Source organism: Glycine soja, chromosome 13 (assembly GCF_004193775.1).
Source record: "Glycine soja cultivar W05 chromosome 13, ASM419377v2, whole genome shotgun sequence".
In the NCBI taxonomy this organism is placed as follows: domain Eukaryota; kingdom Viridiplantae; phylum Streptophyta; class Magnoliopsida; order Fabales; family Fabaceae; genus Glycine; species Glycine soja.
The window spans coordinates 3,391,990-3,414,204 of NC_041014.1; positions in this window are offsets into that span (position 1 = coordinate 3,391,990).

Here is a 22,215-nt window from a genome sequence, read left to right on the forward strand (position 1 = left end):
CGAAGAAGAAATCGCTGCCGAGGGGAGAGGGCATAACAGGGCTTTGCATGTGTTCGTCAAATGCATGGATCATGTCGTGGCCAAGGTACTCATCAATAATGGTTCCAGTTTAAATGTAATGCCCAAAAGCACGTTGGAGAAATTGTCGTTTAATGCTTTCCATCTAAAGCCAAGTTCCATGGTGGTCCGTGCCTTCGACGGCACCCGCCGAGAGGTTAGGGGGGAGATCGACCTCCCTATACATACTTGTCAGGTTACCTTCCAAGTAATGGATATTATCCCGGCTTACAGTTGTCTTTTGGGACGCCCGTGGATTCACTCGGTGGGAGTCGTTCCCTCTACACTCCACCAAAAATTGAAATTCGTGGTAGAGGGGCATTTGGTTATTGTGTCGGGCGAGGAAGACATCTTGGTAAGTTGCCCGTCCTTTATGCCATATGTGGAAGCCGCAGAGGAGTCATTAGAAACAGTCTTCCAGTCTTTTGAGGTAGTAAGCATTGCCTCCGTAGATTCCTTCTCTGGGCAACCATGCCTGTCCGATACAGCAGTAATGGTGGCCCGGGTGATGTTGGGGAATGGTTACGAGCCCGAAATGGGTTTAGGCAAGAACAACGGCGGCAGAACCAGCCTGATAAGCACCAGAGGAAACCGTGGGAAGTTTGGGTTAGGCTATAAACCCATACAGGCGGACATAAGAAAGAGTGTTGCGGGAAGGAAGAGCGGAAGCCAAGGCTTGCAATTGGGACGAAAAGTCGAACGAGGCCCGCCCTGCCACATCAGTAGGAGCTTTATAAGCGCGGGTCTAGGACACGAAGGCCAAGTCATTGCGATATGCGAGGATGACTCTCTGAGTGGGTCGGATTTGGTACGACCATGCCCTCCTGGTTTCCGACTAGGAAATTGGCAAGTGGAGGAGCGCTCAAACATTTACACGACAAGCATAATGTAACCCTTTGTGGCTTTTAAACTCTACGGTTGGGCCTAGGCTTTAGAGTTTCCTTTTGTTAAGGCTTTATGTCTTTTGTTCTTGAATTTATAATATAAAGATCTTTCTTCATCTGTTCCTGCGTCTCTACCCATTCTCATTCATTTGCATGTTTATTTCTTCACGCTTAAAACGCCAGATCCGACGATGAGTCCCTTGATGGTACTAATACCTGGGACCCGACCATCGATTTCAAGCAAGAAACAGATCAGACGGAGGGTGAAGAGGATGAAGATGTGGGACTTCCCCCGGAGTTGGAAAAGATAGTCGCCCATGAGGACCAAGAGATGGGGCCTCATCAAGAAGAGACGGAACTAGTGGACTTAGGAACCGGCAGTGGGGAAAAGGAAGTAAAGATAGGCACGGGTATGACCGCACCCATCCGTGAAGAATTGATAGCCCTGCTAAAAGACTACCAAGACATCTTTGCTTGGTCATACCAAAATATGCCCGGTTTAAGTTCTGACATCATACAACACAGATTACCTCTAAATCCCGAGTGTTCCCCGGTAAAATAGAAACTGAGGAGGATGAAGCCCGAGACATCCTTGAAGATAAAAGAAGAGGTAAAGAAACAATTTGACGCTGGTTTTTTGGCTGTCGCTCGGTACCCAGAATGGGTTGCCAACATTGTACCAGTCCCTAAGAAGGATGGGAAGGAGCGAATGTGTGTGGATTATCGGGACCTGAATCGGGCCAGTCCCAAAGACAACTTTCCTTTGCCGCACATCGATATCCTCATGGATAATACGGCCAATTTCGCTTTGTTTTCCTTCATGGATGGGTTCTCCGGTTACAATCAGATAAAAATGGCACTGGAGGATATGGAAAAGACTACCTTCGTCACCCTGTGGACTCAAGAACGCCGGAGCAACTTATCAATGGGCTATGGTAGCTTTGTTCCATGATATGATGCACCGAGAAATCGAGGTCTATGTGGATGACATAGTTGTCAAGTCTAATACCGAGGAGGAACACCTTGTCAACTTGCGGAAGTTGTTCGAAAGGCTTAGGAAATATCAATTGAGGTTAAACCCCGCTAAGTGCACCTTCGGGGTCAAGTCAGGGAAATTACTAGGTTTCATCGTAAGCCAGAAAGGGATAGAGGTGGACCCCGAAAAGGTGAAAGCCATCCTTGAGATGCCAGAACCGCGTACCGAGAGGCAGGTCCGAGGTTTCCTGGGGCGTTTGAACTACATTGCCAGATTCATATCACAGCTCACCGCTATCTGTGAGCCGTTGTTCAAACTCTTACGCAAAAACCAATCCGTCCGCTGGAATGAGGATTGTCAAGAGGCGTTTGGAAGGATCAAATAGTGTCTCAGAAACCCTCCTGTGCTTCTGTCGCCGGTACCCGGAAGGCCTCTCATCTTGTATATGACAATTTTGGACGAATCAATGGGATGTATGCTGGGGCAACAAGACGAGTCCAGGAAGAGAGAGTACATTGTCTACTACTTGAGTAAGAAGTTCACGGCCTGTGAAATGAACTACTCCCTGCTCGAAAGAATGTGTTGTGCTTTAGTTTGGGCGTCTCACCGTCTAAGACAATACATGTTGAACCATACCACCTGGTTGATATCCAAGATGGACCCGATTAAGTACATCTTTGAGAAGCCTGCTCTCACAGGGCGGATCGCCCGGCGGCAAGTTTTGCTATCCGAGTTTGATATAGTCTACGTCACCCAAAAGGCGATAAAAGGAAGCGCCTTGGCAGATTATTTGGCTCAACAGCCTCTCAACGACTATCAACCCATGCATCCCAAATTCCCGGATGAGGACATCATGGCCTTGTTTGAGGAAAAGCTAGACAAGGACCGGGGCAAGTGGATCGTGTGGTTTGATGGAGCGTCAAACGTTCTAGGCCATGGTGTTGGAGCAGTATTGGTCTCTCCGAACAATCAATGTATACCTTTCACAGCCAGGCTGGGGTTTGACTGCACCAACAATATGGCTGAGTATGAAGCGTGTGCCTTGGCCGTCCAAGTGGCAATTGACTCCAATGTCAAGCTACTCAAGGTGTACGGGGACTCAGCACTGGTGATCCACCAGCTAAGAGGGGAATGGGAAACTAGAGACCCCAAGTTGATACCCTGCCAAGCCTATGTCAAGGAGTTGGCTGGTTCTTTTGATGAGATCTCCTTCCATCACGTTCCCCGAGAGGAAAATTAGATGGCGGATGCGCTTGCCACTTTGGCGTCCATGTTCCAGCTAACACCGCACGGGGACCTACCGTACATTGAGTTCTGGTGTCGTGGCAGACCCGCACATTGTTGTCAGGTGGAAGAGGAACGGGACGGTAAGCCTTGGTATTTCGATATCAAGCGATACATTAAAAGCAAATAGTACCCACCGGAGGCTTCCGACAACGACAAAAGGACATTGAGGAGATTGGCGGCCGGCTTCTTCATGAGCGGAAGCATACTGTACAAGAGAAACCATGACATGGTTCTGCTACGCTGCATGAATGCTAAGGAAGCAGAAAGCGTGTTGGGGGAGGTCCATGAAGGCTCTTTTGGACGCACACTAATGGGCACGCCATGGCTAGAAAAATCTTAAGGGCAGGTTACTATTGGCTCTCCATGGAGAGCGATTGTTGTCTCCATGTGAGGAGATGTCACGAATGTCAGACATTCGCAGACAATGTCAACGCTCCGCCCCTGCCTCTGAATGTCTTGGTCGCGCCGTGGCCGCTTTCCATGTGGGGAATATACGTGATTGGGGCCATAGAACCCAAAGCTGCAAATGGACATCGTTTCATCCTAGTGGCAATTGATTACTTCACTAAGTGGGTCGAATCCGCGTCATACGCTAGCGTCACCAGGAGTGTGGTGGTCAGGTTCATTAAGAGGGAAATCATCTGCCGATACGGTTTGCCGAGGAAGATTATCACGGACAACGGCACCAACTTGAATAACAAGATGATGGGGGAAATGTGCGAGGAGTTTAAAATCCAACATCACAATTCCACGCCCTACCGACCAAAGATAAACGGAGCCGTGGAAGCAGCCAATAAGAATATTAAGAAAATTATTCAGAAGATGACAGTGTCATACAAAGATTGGCATGAGATGTTGCCTTTTGCCTTGCATGGATACTGAACCTCTGTACGAACTTCTACTGGGGCAACACCGTACTCCTTGGTTTATGGGATGGAAGCGGTACGCCCGTTTGAGGTAGAGGTCCCTTCCCAGAGGATACTAGCGGAATCGGGCCTAGAAGAATCAGAGTGGGGTCAAACACGCTACGACCAACTCAACCATATTGAAGGTAAGCGCTTGATGGCCATGAGCCATGGGCGCCTGTATCAACAAAGGATGAAGAACGTGTTCGACAAGAAGGTGCGCTCGCACAAGTTCCATGAGGTGTGCTGAAAAAGGTGTCCCACGCCGTTAAAGATAATCGAGGGAAGTGGTCCCTGAACTACGAAGGGCCTTTCTTTGTAAAAGGGCTTTTTCCGGAGGGGCTCTAGTGCTCACCAACATGGATGGCGAGGAGATACCTTCACCCGTGAACTCCGATGTTGTCAAGCGATACTACGCTTAGGATCTGGGGCAATTGAGGAAGTCGCTACATGTTCTTTTATTTTTGTGTATGTCCTTCTTGGTTTCCCCCAGGGATTCCTGTCCACTGTAATTTCTCATCACAGTCTTTTAAAAGAAAAGAATATGCAATTGAGGTTCCGGTCCTCACTTTGTGTTTCAAACTATGTCCAGGATTTGATAACCTGAGCCTTTTTGCTCAGTCCATGGGATGCCCCAAGCGTTTAATTAAAACTGAACCTGACCAGCTTTCACTAAAAGGATTATTGCATTTGAAAATGCTCATGCATACGCATACGCATGCATATTTTGTTATCTTATGATAGGAGCAGAATTGTCTTAGGCAGTGGTCAAATGTCGGGACGGGTCTAAAGGCAGAAACCAATCGAGGTAAAACGATAACGCGGCCACGGTTTGCTGCGCGATGTCGTTTCCTGCTTTCAGGTATGTAGGGACGGACGCAAGTAGAGGCTAGGATCACGATCAATAGATCGTCATCTCATGCCCAGCACTGGACAAGCGGGAAGCACAGCTGGGGGACAACCTAGTATCCTTTAAACTCCCAGTAATTATTACTGTTGTGTCTTTAAAGTAAATATCGGATGCCTCATCTACCCTAAAGGGGGTTCGAGTAAGCGAACACCGACCCGTAGAGAGTGCATACTTGTGTCTTCCCAAAAAAAAAAATACAAGTTAGCTCGCCTGGGCGAGCACCCCTGCACCTGGAAACATAAAAACGAGGGAGGGAGAGTTTTTCTCCACCCAAAACTCTCCCCCCTTATTCAAAAAACACAAACACCCACGGGATTTGTGGATTTTCACCCCTAGGCCACCATTTTTGCGCTTTTGCTTCCATTCTTAGTGTTTTTGGTCACTCCATACAAGTAAGTGCACTACCCTTTGATTTCTAGCTTTCCATTGATGCCTTTTATGCTTTGAATGATATATAATTTGGCCAAATCCGTTAGACAATTTGGGGTAAATTTGTGCTTTGTTTCTTTGAATTGGGGGGTTGTAGGGGATGGCCTTAGGCCTAGGTTGTGTTCTGAAATAATGGGGCAAGCCACATTGCCCCTATTCCCTTGTTATTGGCACCCAAAAGTGCACCCACCAAGTGCTCGGTGAAATGCCTCAATGAAATTTGGGCGTGGTTTTGTGAACTTTGGATTGTGGGGCTGATTTGTGTGTATATGGACAGCATGTAGAGGTTAGAATAAGTGCCAAAATTAAGGACTTGAACCTAGGAATCCAAGCCTTTGGTTTTGAGTGCAAGAAAGCATGAAAATGAAAGCATTGTGATAGGGATTTCCCTTTTGGCCAGCGGCTGATTTTTTAGGCTGCACCATGATGTTTGCCTTACACCTAGATGTTTGAGAATGTTGTTCATCATGCACACATAGATGTAGATTAGGTGGCAAAATACCTCACAAGATATATGTATGTTGCATATAGATAGCAAAAGATACCTCACCAAAAACCTTGTTGAATTGAAATGTAATTTGAGTAGCGAGATACTTGAATACGCATGAAATGTAATTTCTTTTGTAGCAAAGATTCTTTGAATATGCATGTGTACAAATTTAGCAAAGACATGTGTGTATATGATCTTTGGGTAGCAGGAATACTTCAAGTATGTATGTGTATAAGTTTAGCAAAGAAATGCATGTATATGATTTGGGTAGCAAAATGCTTTGAATATGCATGAATATGTTTTTTAGGTAACCGAGCATCTCGCGTGCATGTATGATCATAAAAGTATGTATGTGCGTTTTCCCTAAATTGATGTTTGTGTTGGAAGCAATTGTATGCCATTGTTACTTGGTCAGCCTTTAAATTGACACTTCCTTGTAAATTAACTTTCCAAACGTTTGTCCTCGCAGGAAATGACTTCGAAAAAGCTTTCCATGAAGAGGTCTAGGAGAGACGCCGCAGCGGAAGGGTCCAGTGCCGCCCCTAAGTTTGATAGCCACTGTTTCCGGAGCGCCGAGCACCAGCAACGCTTCGAGGCCATCAAAGGATGGTCGTTCCACAGAGAGAGGCGCGTCCAGCTCAGGGAGGATGAGTATACAGATTTTTAGGAGGAGATAGCTCGCAGGCATTGGACGTCGTTGGTGACTCCCATGGCTAAGTTTGACCCTAAGGTAGTCCTGGAGTTTTATGCTAATGCTTGGCCCACAGAGGAGGGAGTGCGAGACATGTGTTCATGGGTAAGGGGTCAATGGCTGAGGGCATCTGCGTCAAAGGGAATCCATTGACAGAGGAGGAACAGGGCCGACAGGTTCGACGAGGAGGCCATTGCTCAAATGTTATGCACACTGGGGCAGGATTTCGCCCGGACCGCTGCAGGGAGGCGGGTGCAGATCATGCACACAACATGACCACCTTGACCCAGACGTGGATGACACTGCTGCTCAGCAATGTCTTGCCTAGCGAACTCCGATCTCCCTCTGCCTAAGTGCCAGTTGGTGTATGCCATCCTGACACGGATGAGCGTCCATGTGGCCCAGGTGATTGTTGACGCCATCTACTTGTTTGCAGGTATGCCACCCACCAGGCACCCTCTAGACCCAGATAAGTCTAATAGGACCCTAGGATTTCCGGCATTGATCACGGGCCTCTGCCAGTCGTTCGGGGTTCCCGTCACCCCCAGTAAGGTGATCCGACTGCCAATCACTCGGGCCTTCATCGAGAAGTATTGCCTGCCTAGGCAGGCGCAGGGTGATGCACCTCAGGCCGCAGACGCACCGCCACCACCTCATCAGGCCGATCCCGTTGGATCACTAGGCATGGAGCGTTATCTACAGCACTTGGTTCGCCAGCAGGCGGCCAACCACCGGGGGCAGGTGCAGATACATAAGTGTCTCTACCGGTTCGGCCTCAGTCAGTAGGGGCAGGGTTTCGCTCCTTTTGCATGCCCTACTCCAGAGCAGTTTGGGGCTGAGGTCGCATGGCCCGGAGATTGGCCCGAGGCCCAGGCAGGGGAGGAGCCCGCAGGATCCCCCGGTGAGGCAGAGGAGGCCCGTATGGATGAAGAAATGACAGACTTGCTTGGTTTCTTGGGAGGAAGCATAGCCACATGACCGAGGTCACCCCACTTTTGTTATTGACATTACTATTTTCTGTTATTGTCTATATTGCTATTGGCATTACTGTTTTCTGTTATTGTCTATATGGTTACTAACATTACTATTATTATTTTTCGTTTCTGTTAGAAATTTTTGGCGTTATGGCTCTCAGTTATTTCGTCACCGTTTTTGCAACTTACCATTTTGTGCGTTCTTTTCGTTTACCTTGTGGTTAGACGTAAGTAGGTAGTGTGCACCCCTGTCCGCACGATCTTTTTAGAGAGAAAAAGAAAAAAAGGGAGAGAAAATGAATAAATGATAATAACTTTAAAAAGGAAAGGAAAAAAGAAAAGAAAAAAGAGCAAGCAAGAAAAGAAAAAGAAGGAAGAAAAAAAGAAAAAAAAAAAGTTGTCTAGCTAAAAAACAACATGCTTGTGAAAGGAGATAACTTTCAACTTTTCTTTGAAAAAATTCATTGATCATAACCAGTTTTTGAAAAAATGTGTATACACCTAAGGGTGAATGCCGTGAAAGTTTTCCCGAACGCCCAAAAATGGACTCGGATGAATGCACAAATTGATAAAAGAACATATTTTGGAAACGTTGGGTTGACTAACGTAGAGAAAATGAATCATGAGCCCTCGCATCACATGACCAAAAAAATTTCGACACTTGAGTGTCCCCATAGGTGCATGCATGACTAGTTTTGCATAAAATTTTCAAATCATCATTGTTGCATTTGTGTCATGGAAATAATGTGGGACATCCCCTTTATCCCTGAACCAAACCAAACCCTGACATATGTCATGTCCAGACGTTCTACAAGCCTTGAGCCGAAATCCCAACTTACCATAAACCTTGACCCAGGGTGAGAATGTCAATCCCTACTCTCGGAAGAAAACAAAGAGATAATTCTCAATCAAAGATTGAGAGAAAGCAAAAAGAAAGAAAATTCCCGATCAAAGATCAGAAGAAAACAGAAGAAATATGCAGAAAGGTCTTTGGACCAGACAATATCTGAACAATACAGAATTGTCACCAAGTAAACAAGAAAAGAAAGGGAACCACGACCTAAAGTGGTCCTCTCCCTTTGATTGTCAACCAAAATCCTGTGCGTCGGTGACTTGTTCACCTCACACTAAACAAAAACAAAAATGGAAAAGGCCAAGAACACTTAAAGCCAAATTTCCCACAAGAAACAAACCATTCCCAAGAAAAAGTCCTATTGATCCATGATCACGCATGTAATCTTTGATTTGATAGGAAATGATTTGCAAAATCAAGTCATGGCATATCTATGGTTCGGAATTAGGATGAAACACTTACCCGTGTGAGATTGATACACTTCGAGTGATTTTCTTCTATTTTTGTTGGACCCAGTGTTTCCTCTAAATGGTCATTAAGAAACGAAAAGCTAACATCCAAAATCTCACTTATGGTTATGAGAAAATTTCATCAGCATACTCTCCTTCCCCAATAGACGCATTGTTTTTCATCCAAAAAGCATATGTTGCTCTGATCAGTTGGAAGTTTTGTCTCTTTACTAAAGCATGTTCGCATTTTAGTGAAGAAAGCACCGAGGCTATTTTAGTCTCACAAGTTATCCAGGACTACGTAGGTCTGAGTTCCTCATTGAGGATACGTAGGAGCAAGAGCCTCGCTTTTGTTGGCCGCCCCACAATCTCTGTCATACTGACCCTTAGGTCATGTGACATGCGGAGACAAATTATGGTCATTCCGCACCTTTTCGCCATCCGGAGACGATCGTGTTCGATGGCACACAGAGACAAATTATGGTCATTCTGCGTCTTTTGTCATCCAGAGGCGGCGAGCCCGATGACATGCGAAGACAAATTATGGTCATTCCGCACCTTTTCGCCATCCGGAGACGATCGTGTCCGATGGCATGCAGAGACAAATTATGGTCATTCTGCGCCTTTTGTCATCCAGAGGCGGTGAGCCCGATGACATGCGGAGACAAATTATGGTCATTCCGCACACCTTTTCGCCCTTCAGACACAATCGTGTTCGATGGCACGCAGAGACAAATTATGGTCATTATGCGCCCTTTTGTCATTCAAAGGCGGCGAGCCCGATGACATGCGGAGACAAATTATGGTCATTCCGCACCTTTTCGCCATCCGGAGACGATCGTGTCCGATGGCATGCAGAGACAAATTATGGTCATTCTGCGCCTTTTGTCATCCAGAGGCGGCGAGCCCGATGACATGCAAAGACAAATTATGGTCATTCCGCACACCTTTTCGCCCTTCAGACACAATTGTGTTCGATGGCACGCAGAGACAAATTATGGTCATTCTGCGCCCTTTTGTCATCCAGAGGCGGCGAGCCCGATGACATGCGGAAACAAATTATGGTCATTCCGCACACCTTTTCGCCATTTAGACACAATCGTGTCCGATGACATGCAGAGACAAATTATGGTAATTTTGCGCCCTTTTGTCATCCAGAGGCGGCGAGCCCGATGACATGCGGAGACAAATTATGGCCATTCCTTACACCTTTTTGCCATTCAGACACAATCGTGTCCGATGGCACGCAGAGACAAATTATGGTCATTCTGCGCCCTTTTGTCATCCAGAGGCGGCGAGCCCGATGACATGCGGAGACAAATTATGGTCATTTCGCACACCTTTTCGCCATTCAGACACAATCGTGTCCGATGGCACGCAAAGACAAATTATGGTCATTCTGCGCCCTTTTGTCATCCAAAGGCAGCGAGCCCAATGACATGCGGAGACAAATTATGGTCATTCCGCACCTTTTGCCATCCAGATACGATCATGTCCGATGCCACGCAGAGACAAATTATGGTCATTATGCGCCTTGTGTCAACCAAGAGGAACGAATTCGGCAGTATTAGGATGATGTTGGTCGTTCAGTGCTGATCATTTTCAAGAATTTTGCAGGTACTGCTGGCGGGGAGATTGACCGACCGAATGGTGTTCCGCTCGAACGAAATTAGTGTCTTATCTTTACTTCCCTTTTATCTCCAATAAAGGACAAGTAAAGAGGGGCAACTGTCATACCCTAATTTCGTCCGGGGATCATCTGTTTGTTGGGGTGAGACCCTTGCTTGACCACTTCGAGGTACTTGACACCCATCGTTAGGCAATCCGCGAAGTTCCGCGACATGTCGGGAGTTGAAAGGACGTGTTAAGGCGCAATCCGTAAAGTTCCGTAACATTCCGGAAGCCAAAGAAGGGATGATTGTGTAATCCGTAAGGTTTCGTGACATTACGGAAAGAAAACAAGTATCGTTACGTAATTCATAAAGTTCGATAACGTTACGGAAAAAGAATAAGGAAAAAAAGGGGGGCAGGGATGTATTTAGTAAATAGGGGGTACAAATAGCAATCAGGCCCACTTAGGCCTACCAGGATCTTCCAACAGAAGGCGGTGCATTCTGGTGGAAGCAACCCAGCTCGCCTGGGCGAGCTAGGCGGCAACCACCACCCTCTTTTCCCCTATAAATAGGGGGAAGAGGGCAGAACAAAAATGTTCAACCCTCCTGGTATCTGAGAATCACTTAAAATTAGTGAGAAAAATTGTTTCCATGAAGAAAATCCAAGCTGAGGCGCTTCCGTAACGCTTCCGAAACGTTTCCGTGGGCGATTTCGCGAAGGTTTTCCACCGTTCTTCATCGTTCTGCGTTTGTTCTTCATCGTTCTTCGGTCTTCAACCGGTAAGTTCCCAAAATCGAACTTTTCAATTCATTCTATGTACCCTTAGAGGTCCCCATTTGTTTCGCATGCTTTTATTTTTTTTTCATTTACTTTCCGTACCCCCTTTTGACGTGCTTTAGTCATTTATTTAAGTCGTTTTCTCGCCTAATCAAAAATAAAATAAATTTCCACCGTTCATTTGAATTGTAACATCTTTTAATTTCTGTTAAAATGAAATCCGACCATTCTGTCATGTCGTAACCACGTTTAAAACCAAAAAGAGGCAAAATAATAATATAATAATCAAAAAATATCTTTAAATAAAATAATCAAAAAAATCAATCGGACGTTCTTCTTTGAGATTTTTTCTTTCTTAATCAAATTGACTAATAACCAAAGTGTAACTAAGGCTAAAATCAATTCATAAATCAAACTTTTGTCATCACCTAAAAAGCCATTTTTAAGGTCCAATGCCTTGAAATGGTCTTTTCCGCTTTTATTGGTTAAACGTGGATTTCTAAAGCCTAAAATCAACACGTAGCTTTCTTACCTCTTTCAAAAAAACAAGAGATCATTAATGGTCCAATGCCTTAATGTTTTCTCTCCTTTCAAAAGAATCGAAAGATTGTTTAATGGTCCAACGCCTTAAAAGACCTTTCATTCAATCAAAATATATCTTGCAAAAAAGGATAAGAATAATTTAACCAACGTTTAGTTCTCAAAGAACTACGTAGGTCTGATTTCCTTACCACAATTGAGGAATACGTAGGAGCAAGGGAAACACCCTTGTCAACCACAAAAAGATAAAAAAATATAAAAGGCATAAAAAGACATAAAAAGCGTAAAAAAGGGAAGATAACACAAATTGAAGTCATATTCGCACACTTGATTAAAGGTTGTCGTCCCTTCTGACGGACGCGTAGGGTGCTAATACCTTCCTCGTGCGTAAATACAACTCCCGAACCATTCACTTAAAGTTCGTAGACCACGTCTTTTTCCGGTTTTTCCGACGTTTTCCTCAAATAAACGTTGGTGGCGACTCCGCGCATTTTCCTTTCTTGGAAGACGCACCCGTGAGTCTCGCGCCGCCCTCCCGCCGAAGGGTAGGTTGCGACAGTATACACGTGGCTCAACTGATTTATGATGTCATCCACTATTTGCAGGGATCGCGCCCACAAGACACCCAGTGGACCCGGAGGAGCCCAACAGGGCCCTGGGGTTTCCAGCTCTGGTTACGGGCCTCTGTTAGTCCTACAGGGTGCTCGTTCCCCCCAGCAAGGTCACGCCATCATGACATAGGTAAGTATGCACATCGCTCAACTGATTTCTGATGTCATCTATTGTTTGCAAGGATCGCACCCGCAAGACACCCAGTGGACCCGAAGAAGTCCAACATGGTCCTGGGGTTTCCAGCTCTGATTACTGGCCTTTGTCAATTCTACAGAGAGCCCGTCGCCCCAACAAGGTCATCAGGCCCCCTATTGACCGGGCTTTCATCAAGAAGTATTGTGCCCCCAGGCAGGTGCAGGGCGAGGCATCACAGTAGCGGGCAACAGGCGCACCGCCACCACCTCTAGAGTTCACCTCAGCTCATCCACAAAAAGGTTAGAGCGTTGCCTATGACACATGGCCGACCAGCAGGTGGCCAAGTCCAAAGCCAAAGGTAAGCAAAAGTACTAGGTCCGTGACTGACAAGTCATCACGCGTCCAGCTCAAGACGTTAAAGAAGCGCTACTAGGAGGCAATCTAGTACCTTTTAAATCTCTGCTTGTTATTTGATCACTTTTGTTTCTCAAGTCATAGTAGGACACACCTAGTTGCTCATGATCCTAGGAATTTAAATAAAACAAGCACAAGCTCGGAAGGTAGTCATACCTCACAAAATATATGTATGTGTGTTTTTGTAGCAAGATACCTTGGATATGCATATATATATAGCAAAAATACCTCACAAAACATATATATGTATGTTTAGGTAGCAAGATACCTTGGATATGCATGTATATAACAAAAATACCTCACAAAAATATACATATGTTTAGGTAGCAAAATACCTCAAAAACAACAACAACAAAAACAACAAAAAAAAGAACAAAAAATATATCTTTCAGCTGAAAAGCCAACATGCTTTTGAAAAGAGATAACTTCCAGCTTTTCTTTGAAAAAAATTTCACTAATCATAACCAGCTTTTGAAAAAATGTGTGTGTATGCACCTGAAGGGTGAATGCAGTGAAAATTTTCCCGAACGCCCAAAATGGACTCGGATGAATGCATGAATTGATAAAAGAACATATTTTGGAAACACTGGGTTGACTAAAATAGGAAAAATGAATCCTCGGCCCAAGTGTCACATAACCATAAAAAACTTGATGCTTGAGTGTCCACATGGGTGCATGCATGACAAGTTTTGCATAAAATTTCCTAATAGTCATCGTTGCACGTGTGTCATGGAAATAATGTGGGGCATCCCTTTTATCCCCGAACCACTGGCCAAACCCTGACATATATCATGTCCAGCCGTTCTACAAGCCTTGAGCCAAAATCCCAACTTACCATAAACCTTGACCCAGGGTGAGAATGTCAATTCATGCCCTTGGAAGAAAACAAAAAAAGAAAAAAGAAAATTCCCAATCAAAGAATCGGAAGAAAGCAAAAAGAGAAAATTCCCAATCAAAGATTGAGAGAAAGCAAAAAAGAAAAGAAGAAGAAAGAAAATTCCCGATCAAAGATCGGAAGAAAACAGAAGAAATATGCAGAAAGGTCTTTGGACCAGACAATATCTGAACAACACAAAATTGTCACCAAGTAAACAAGAAAAGAAAGGAAACCACGACCTAAAGTGGTCCTCTCCCTTTGATTGCCAACAGAAATCCTGTGCGTCGGTGGCTTGTTCACCTCACACTAAACAAAACCAGAAAAGGAAAAGGCCAAGAACACTCAAAGCCACATTCCCCACAAGAAAATGAATCATTCCCAAGAAAAAGTCCTATTGATCCATGATCATGCATGTAGTCTTCGATTTGATAGGAAATGATTTTCAAAATCAAGTCATGACATATCTATGGTTCGAAATTAGGATGAAATACTTACCCGTGTGCGATTGATACATTTTGAGTGATTTCCTTCTATTTTTGTTGGACCCAGTGTTTCCTCTAAATCGTCGTTTAGAAACGAAATACTAACATCCAAAATCTCATTTATGGTTATGAGAAAATTTCATCAGCATACTCTCCTTCCCCGCATTGTTTTTCATCCAAAAAACATATGTTGCTCTAATTAGTTGGAATTTTTTTCTCTTTACTATAGCATGTTCGCATTTTAGTGAAGAAAACACTGACACTATTTTTGTCTCACAGTTATCCAGAACTACGTAGGTCTGAGTTCCTCATCACAAATTGAGGATACTGAGGAGCAAGAGCCTTGCTTTTGTCGGCCGCCCCACAATCTCTCTCACACTAACCCTTAGGTCATGTGACATGCGGAGACAAATTATGGTCATCCGCACACCTTTTCGCCATCCAGAGAAGATCGAGTCCGATGGCACGCAAAGACAAATTATGGTCATTCTACACCTTTTGTCATCAAGAGGCGGCGAGCCCGATGACATGCGGAGACAAATTATGGTCATCCGCACACCTTTTCGCCATCCAGAGACAATCGAGTCTGATAGCACGCAGAGACAAATTATGGTCATTCTGCACCTTTTGTCATCTAGAGGCGGCGAGCCCGATGACATTCGGAGACAAATTATGGTCATCCGCACACCTTTTCGCCATCCAGAGACGATCAAGTCTGATGGCAAGCAGAGACAAATTATGGTCATTCTGCACCTTTTGTCATCTAGAGGCGGCGAGCCCGATGACATGCGGAGACAAATTATGGTCATTCCGCACCTTTTGTCAACCAAAGGCTAGCGAGCCCGTTGACACGGAGTGACAAATTATGGTCATTCTGCACCTTTTTTCATCCAGAGGCGGCGAGCCCGATGACATGTGGAGACAAATTATGGTCATTCCGCACCTTTTGTCATCCATAGCCAAGCGAGCCCGTTGACACGCAGAGACAAATTATGGTCATTCTACACCTTTTGTCATCTAGAGGCGGCGAGCCCGATGACATGCAGAGAAACCATATGGTCCCGCACCTTTTTTTCACTATCCAGAGACAATCAAGTCTGATAGCACGCGAAGACAAATTATCGTCATCCGCACGCTTTTTCTATCTGTAAGACTCGATGCCTGATAACACGCAGAGACTAACATCGTCTTCTACACCTTTTGTCATCCAGGGACAACGAGTCGGGTGGTAAGCGGAGATACCTTATGGTCATCTGCGCCTTTCGTCGACCGAGAGGAACGAATTTGGCAGTATCAGGATGATGTTGGTCGTTCGGTGCTGCTCATTTTCAAAAATTTTACAGGTTTTTTTTTCACTCTCGTCCTCCAAAAACATTCAAGTCCAGTGACGCGCGGAATTCTTCTCTGCTGGGCAAACACGATTGGTTGCAATGGCAAAGGGAAGTGTCGTGGTTGTCCAACTTTGTCGTTTTGAAAACACTGAAGTTCATTGACGCTTCTGATGCCCTTTCTTTTCTTACTGAACGACAAGTTCCGCTGGCGAGGATATTGACCGGCCGAATGATGTTCTGCTCGAACGAAATTAGTGGCTTATCTTTACTTCCCTTTTATCTCCAATAAAAGACAAGTAAAGAAGGGCAACTGTCATACCCTAATTTCGTCTGGGGACCATCTGTTTGGTGGGATGCAACCTTCGCTTGACCACTTCGAGGTACTTCACACCCATCGTTAGGCAATCCGTGAAGTTTCGCGACATGTCAGGAGTCGAAAGGAAACGTTAATGCGCAATCCGTAAAGTTCCGTAACATTCCAAAAGCCAAAGAGGGGACGATTGCGTAATCCGTAAGGGTTCGTGACATTACGGAAAGAAAACAAGCATCGTTACATAATTCGTGAAGTTCCATAACGTTACAGAAAAAGAATCAGCAAAAAAGGGCAAAGGGGGTGTATTTAGTAAAATGGGGGTGCAAATAGAAATTTTCAAATCTGGGCTTCCTTGCTTAAGTTGGAAGCAACCTAGCTTGCCTGGGCGAGCTGGGCGGCCACCACCTCCCCCGTTTTGTTAAAAAAAATGGCTGTCAGGGCTTTCGGGACTCCCGTAATGCTTCCGTAAAATTCCCATAACCCTAAATAAGCACATTTCACTTAATATGGGTGAGAAGGAAGAGAAAAAAGAAAAAATTTAAGTCCTATAGGCTTCCGTAACTTTTCTGTAAATTACGAAAGAAGGGGGTGAACTTATCCAATTGGGGGGTGCGAATAGCAATTTTTGAAATTTTGAATTTGGGCCTCCTCCCCATTTTTCCTATAAATAGGAAAAAGGGGGCTGTTCTAAATATCCCTCATCCCCCTGGCTATGCATTTCAACTGTTTTTGGTGAAAAAAATTATTTCTATGAAGAAAATCCAAGCTGAGGTGCTTCCGTAACGCTTCCGAGACATTTCCGGGAGCGAATCCGTGAAGGTTTTCCGTCGTTCTTCATCCGTTCTTCGTTCTTCAATGGGTAAGTTTTCGAATCCGAGACTTTCAATTCATTTCTTGTTTTTTTAGCTTTCATCTTTATTTCGTTCATTTTCGGTTTTCTTTTCTTTCGTTTTTAACGAGCTTTAACTGATCGTTTAAGCTGTTATCTCACCTAATAAATGATAAAATGAATTTTCACCGATCATTTGATTTGTAACATCTTTTAATTTCTGTTAGAATAAAATCCGACCAATCTTTCACGCCGTAACCACGTTTAAAACCAAAAAGAGGCAAAATAATAATATAATAATAAAAAAATATCTTTAAATAAAATAAAATAAAATCAATCGGACATTTTTTTCTTTGGGATAATCAAGCTTTTATCATCACCTAAAAACCATTTTTTAAGGTCCAACGCCTTAAATGACCTTTTATTCAATCGTGGATTTTTTAAAAAGCCTAAAATCAACACATAGCTTTGTCACCTCTTTCAAAAAACCAAGAGATCATTAATGGTCCAATGCCTTAATGTTTTCTCTCCTTTCAAAAGAATCGAAAGATCGTTTAATGGTCCAACGCCTTAAATGACATTTTATTCAATCAAAATATATTTCACAAAAAAAAAAGATAAAAACAACTTAACCAACGTTTAGTTCTGAAAGAACTATGTAGGTCTGATTTCCTTATCACAATTGATGAATACGTAGGAGCAAGGGAAACACCCTTGTCGATCACAAAAAGATAAAAAATACAAAAAGCGTAAAAAGACATAAAAACGTAAGAAAGGGAAAATAAAATAATTTGAAGTCATATTTGCACACTTGATTAAAGGCTGTCGTCCCTTGTGACGGACGTGAGGGGTGCTAATACCTTCCCCGTGCGTAAATACAACTCCCGAACCTTTCACACTTAAAGTTCGTAGACCACATACTTTTCTGTTTTTTTCGACATTTTCCTCGAATAAACGTTGGTGGCAACTCTACGCATTTTCCTTTCTTGGAAGACGCACCCACGAGCCCCTCGAGCCCTCCCTCCGAAGGGTAGGTTGCGACACATGTGAAATTACAAAACTACCCCTAATACAAAAACTAGTCTAGGTGCCCTAAAATACAAGGGCTAAAAAATCCTACATTTCTAGGGTACCATACCTATATTATGGAGCCCTAAATACAAGGCCAAAAAGAATGAAACCTTAATATAATATGTATAAAGATAACCAGGCTCATACTTAGTCCATGGGCCCGAAATCTACCCTAAGGCTCATGCGAACCCTAAGACCTTCTCTTGCATCTCTGGCCCAATTTTCTTGGAGTCTTCTATCCAATGCCCTTATGGGGTAGGATTGCATCATTCCCTCCCCCTTGAAAAGGATTTGACCTCAAATCCTGAGGTTTTTGAAACTCTGGGTTTTTTTCCTCAACACCTGTAAAAAGAACCAAAACATATGTATTAGTGGTGTTTAGTATGTTGAAGCAAGGTAAGGTCTCAAAACCCATTTCCTGGGTATCTTCCCATAAAGGAACACGGTTCCTCACCAACTCAATGAGTGGTGCTACAAGTATAGAAAAATATAGGACAAACCTTTTGTAAAAGTTTGTTAAGTTATGGAAGCCCCAAATTTTTCTTATACTTGGTGGAGTGGGCCACTCAGGAATGACCTTTATTCTCTTAGGGTTCATGGGAACCCCTTGATCACTATTTAAAAAATTAAGAAAAGTAAAGCAATAAAACATATCTTTTTTTGTATTTTCATGTTGATTATTCCTACCAAAAAGTATGACAAACCTAAGGTGTCCCATATAAGTACCTAAGTTTGTATTGAAAATAAAAATAAGAACAAACCTACCTAATGAGTCTCTATGTACACAAATCATGAAGATGTTGGGTGCACGAGTGATTTTATAAAAGAGGGTTGCACCACTCAAAACATTCATCATACCACCTATTTTAGGGATTTGATGCCTAATAATACCTATTTTGGGCACCAACAAAGCACAAGGATTTAAGCTCTTGCGAACCAAACCCTCATCCAACAACTCATTTACTTGAGGAATAAACTCAAGCCTAAGAGGTGTAGCAATGCTAACAAGTGTCTTTTCACAAAAGAGAAAATGTGGAGGTTGTCTAAGAGGGGAAATAACTTTAATATTTTTCTTTATTTCAAAATGTCTTTCCTTTGTAGCTAACCTCTTGGAGGAGACACTTGCCTCCTTACACTCCTCCTTAACCATTAAAGGTTGTCCTTCTTCTTTTAGGTAGATCTCTTCACTAGATTCTTCCTCTTTTGCTTCTTCACTTTCACTAGAGGAAGGAAGAGTAGTAGCCTCATCTTGGCTACTATAAATGTCTTGGCCCCTCATAATCATAGTTTTCTTGGTGGGGCATTGAGAAGTAATGTGTCATCTTCCAAGACATTTAAAGCACTTTATAAATCTAGTCTTCTCTTGCATACTAGCCTTAAAGGATTGCCTTTCTATTGTCTTTCCCTTATCATCTTTGGACTTAGAAGGTGTCACCCCTAAGATGCCTTGACCTTGGTCTTTCTTTGGATAAGAGTGAGAGCCATAAGATTTTGAAGTAGACTTCCTTTTAAGTTGTTGCTCTACCCTTATTTCCCAATCTAAGTTAGCCACTACATTGTCCTTCTCATGGAAGTATGAGAGGTTAATGTTAGCCTCTTAAGACTTTCTTTCCTTTTCTCTCATATGGGAGTGAGGTCTAAGATGTGACTTATGCCTTCCTTCATAGTTGTTACGAAGTTCTTCACTTAGGCTCTTGCAAGAGCTATGACTACTATAGGAGGCGTGTTTTTCTTTTCTTAATTCTTTTAGTATTTTCCTTCTTTCTTCTTCCCTTATTTGTTCCCTCTCATCTTGATTTATTTTTACCCTCTCTTTTCCTTTTTCTTTTCTTTCTAGTTTTTCTTTCCATAACTTGAGGGAACTCAACTCATCTAAGATTCTAGATAGAGGGTCCCTATGACTAGTACCCTTTCCATTAACACTAGATGAATGATGACTCATATTGGGGGTTTGTAAAAAAAGGCAAAATCTAAGGTTCCAAGAGTGGCTAGTAAAGAAAATAAACTATGAAAGTAAGCAAGAAATTAAAGTAAAAGAAATGTAAACTAGGCGGATCCTAAGAGTGTTTGGATGACCTCATTTAAAGATCCCAACACTCACTATCCTAAGGGAAAATAGCCTAAAATTATTACACACAAATGAAAGTAGGGTGACCTATTGAAGGCTCCCAACTTACTTCCAATGAAAGGCCTTTTTGTTACAAAATTTGAAAGCAAAGCAAATTGCCAATTACAAAATTACGAAAAAAAAGTCCTCAATTGTGGTGGCTATTCTCTCTTTGGTGTTTCACTCAATTTGGAGTGCTTCTTAGCCTAATAGCTCTTAAGGTGGTTGGTCCCTTGCTTCTTGACTCAAATTCTTGAAGGGATGGCACAAATCCTCCTTTCCAATTCCCTATATGGCAACTCACAAGCAAGGAAACAAAGAGACAAGCAATAACCAAAGACAAAAAAAATTAAATGAAAGCTAAACAAATAGAGTTTTAACAAGACAAATTTTCAAGGATTATTCAACAATTAAAGCAATGAAAAACACACAAAAACAAACTAGGACTCAAAGAGAAACCTAGAATGGCTCTAGAGTATAGTAGAAAAACTAAAAAAAAAAAAAGATTCAAGAAACCTCTAGTTTTGGCACTTGTTTTCACAATAATTTTCAATTGAAATTTCAGAACTAGGATGGTATAAAATAGGTACCACTTATAGAACAAATTTTAAGCCAAAACAACAAGCACACTTCCCTTTCACTTCTTTTTTTCCTGGACACTGATTTTTCAGCCAACTTGTGTGATTTTTATTATTTTTGCCTTTAATCCAAATCGCTTGGTTCTTTTTTCATAATTTTTTTCTAGATGTCTAGAAAATTCAGCAAAAATTTCAGCTCAAAAAACGTAGTGACCAATTCCCAGTAATTTATACATGTTCGTATGTTCAAGCTGCCAGCACCAGTGATTTCATCCTAGAAATCAAGAGTAGTGTTTATGTTGCTTAAGGCTTGGATAGTTACAATTTGTGTTTGCTTATGCTCAATTATCTTGAATAACACAATTCAAGAGAGCTTAAGACTTATTTTAATTCAAAAATTCAGCCACAACTCAACACCAAAACTCAACTTCATCATAGGCATCATGTAGGAAACTAAGAAAACAAAAAAAAAAGTTCAACAAGACTACTTCTAGGAATTGATTTAAAACATGTTATGAACTAAATAACATGCATGAATTAGACTCAAAATTCAAAAGATAGGCTAAGAATGATAAGAATACATGAACAAATGTATCTAGAATTCAATAAACAAAATAAAAATTCAACACAAACTTAGAACATAATGTGACAATTACTATGATTAAACATGACTCTAAGACAACATGGATTAAGTGGTTTACACTTAGATTTTTGTGTTTTTTTTATAATCAATATTTTGGAAGATAATTTAGATCTAAGGTTCAGCACAAGAATATTATGAATGAAAAATGATAGAACCTAAGATCAACACAAAAACATGATTCAAGAGTAGATCTACAAAATTTGAACCATAGAAATGCAAGAACAAGTGTAGATCTAAGATTTAATCGGTTTATTTTTTTTTTAATCTACTATAAACAGCACCAAACCACAAGAAAATAGAGGATATACATGGAGAATAAGATGAAGAACAAGGAATTAAAGAGAATTCACCGAACAAAAAGATAGAGGAAGCAAAAGAACATCACCTAGATGAAGATGCTCTTGATACCACATGATGTAAGCTCCTTTGGATCTTGTAGGCCAAGGATCTTCTTCATCAATGGATTCGTTTGCTTCTTGGAAGCTGAATGGCAATGGAATGGAGAAGGAAGAGAGAGAGGAGACGCCATTTCAACGAGAAGATGAGTCTAGAAGAAGCTCACCACCATATGAGGCCATGGATAAGAGATTGGAGAAAGAAGGAGATGAATGATGGGAGAGGGAAAGATATGAAATCTGAAGTTTAATTTTCAAAACTGATGAGAATCATGAAACTGGCCAAATACAGGCTAAAGGCCCAAGTGGAGAAGGACGAAGGCCCAAGTGGAGAAGGATGAAGCCCCCGAGTGGAGAAGGATGAAGGCCTAGAGGCAGAGACACTATCAAGACTATTAATTGTTGCTGAAGGCCCAAACTAATTTGAAGGCCCAAGTTAAATAAGTTTTTAGTTATAATTTATTTTTATTGTAATTTTGGCCCAAACTGTCTAGAAGGCCCATGTTTATTTTTATCTTTTTGTTCACATACACTATAAGTATGGGTTTTTGTTTTGAATAAAAAAAACTTTTGGCATTTTGATCAAATTTGG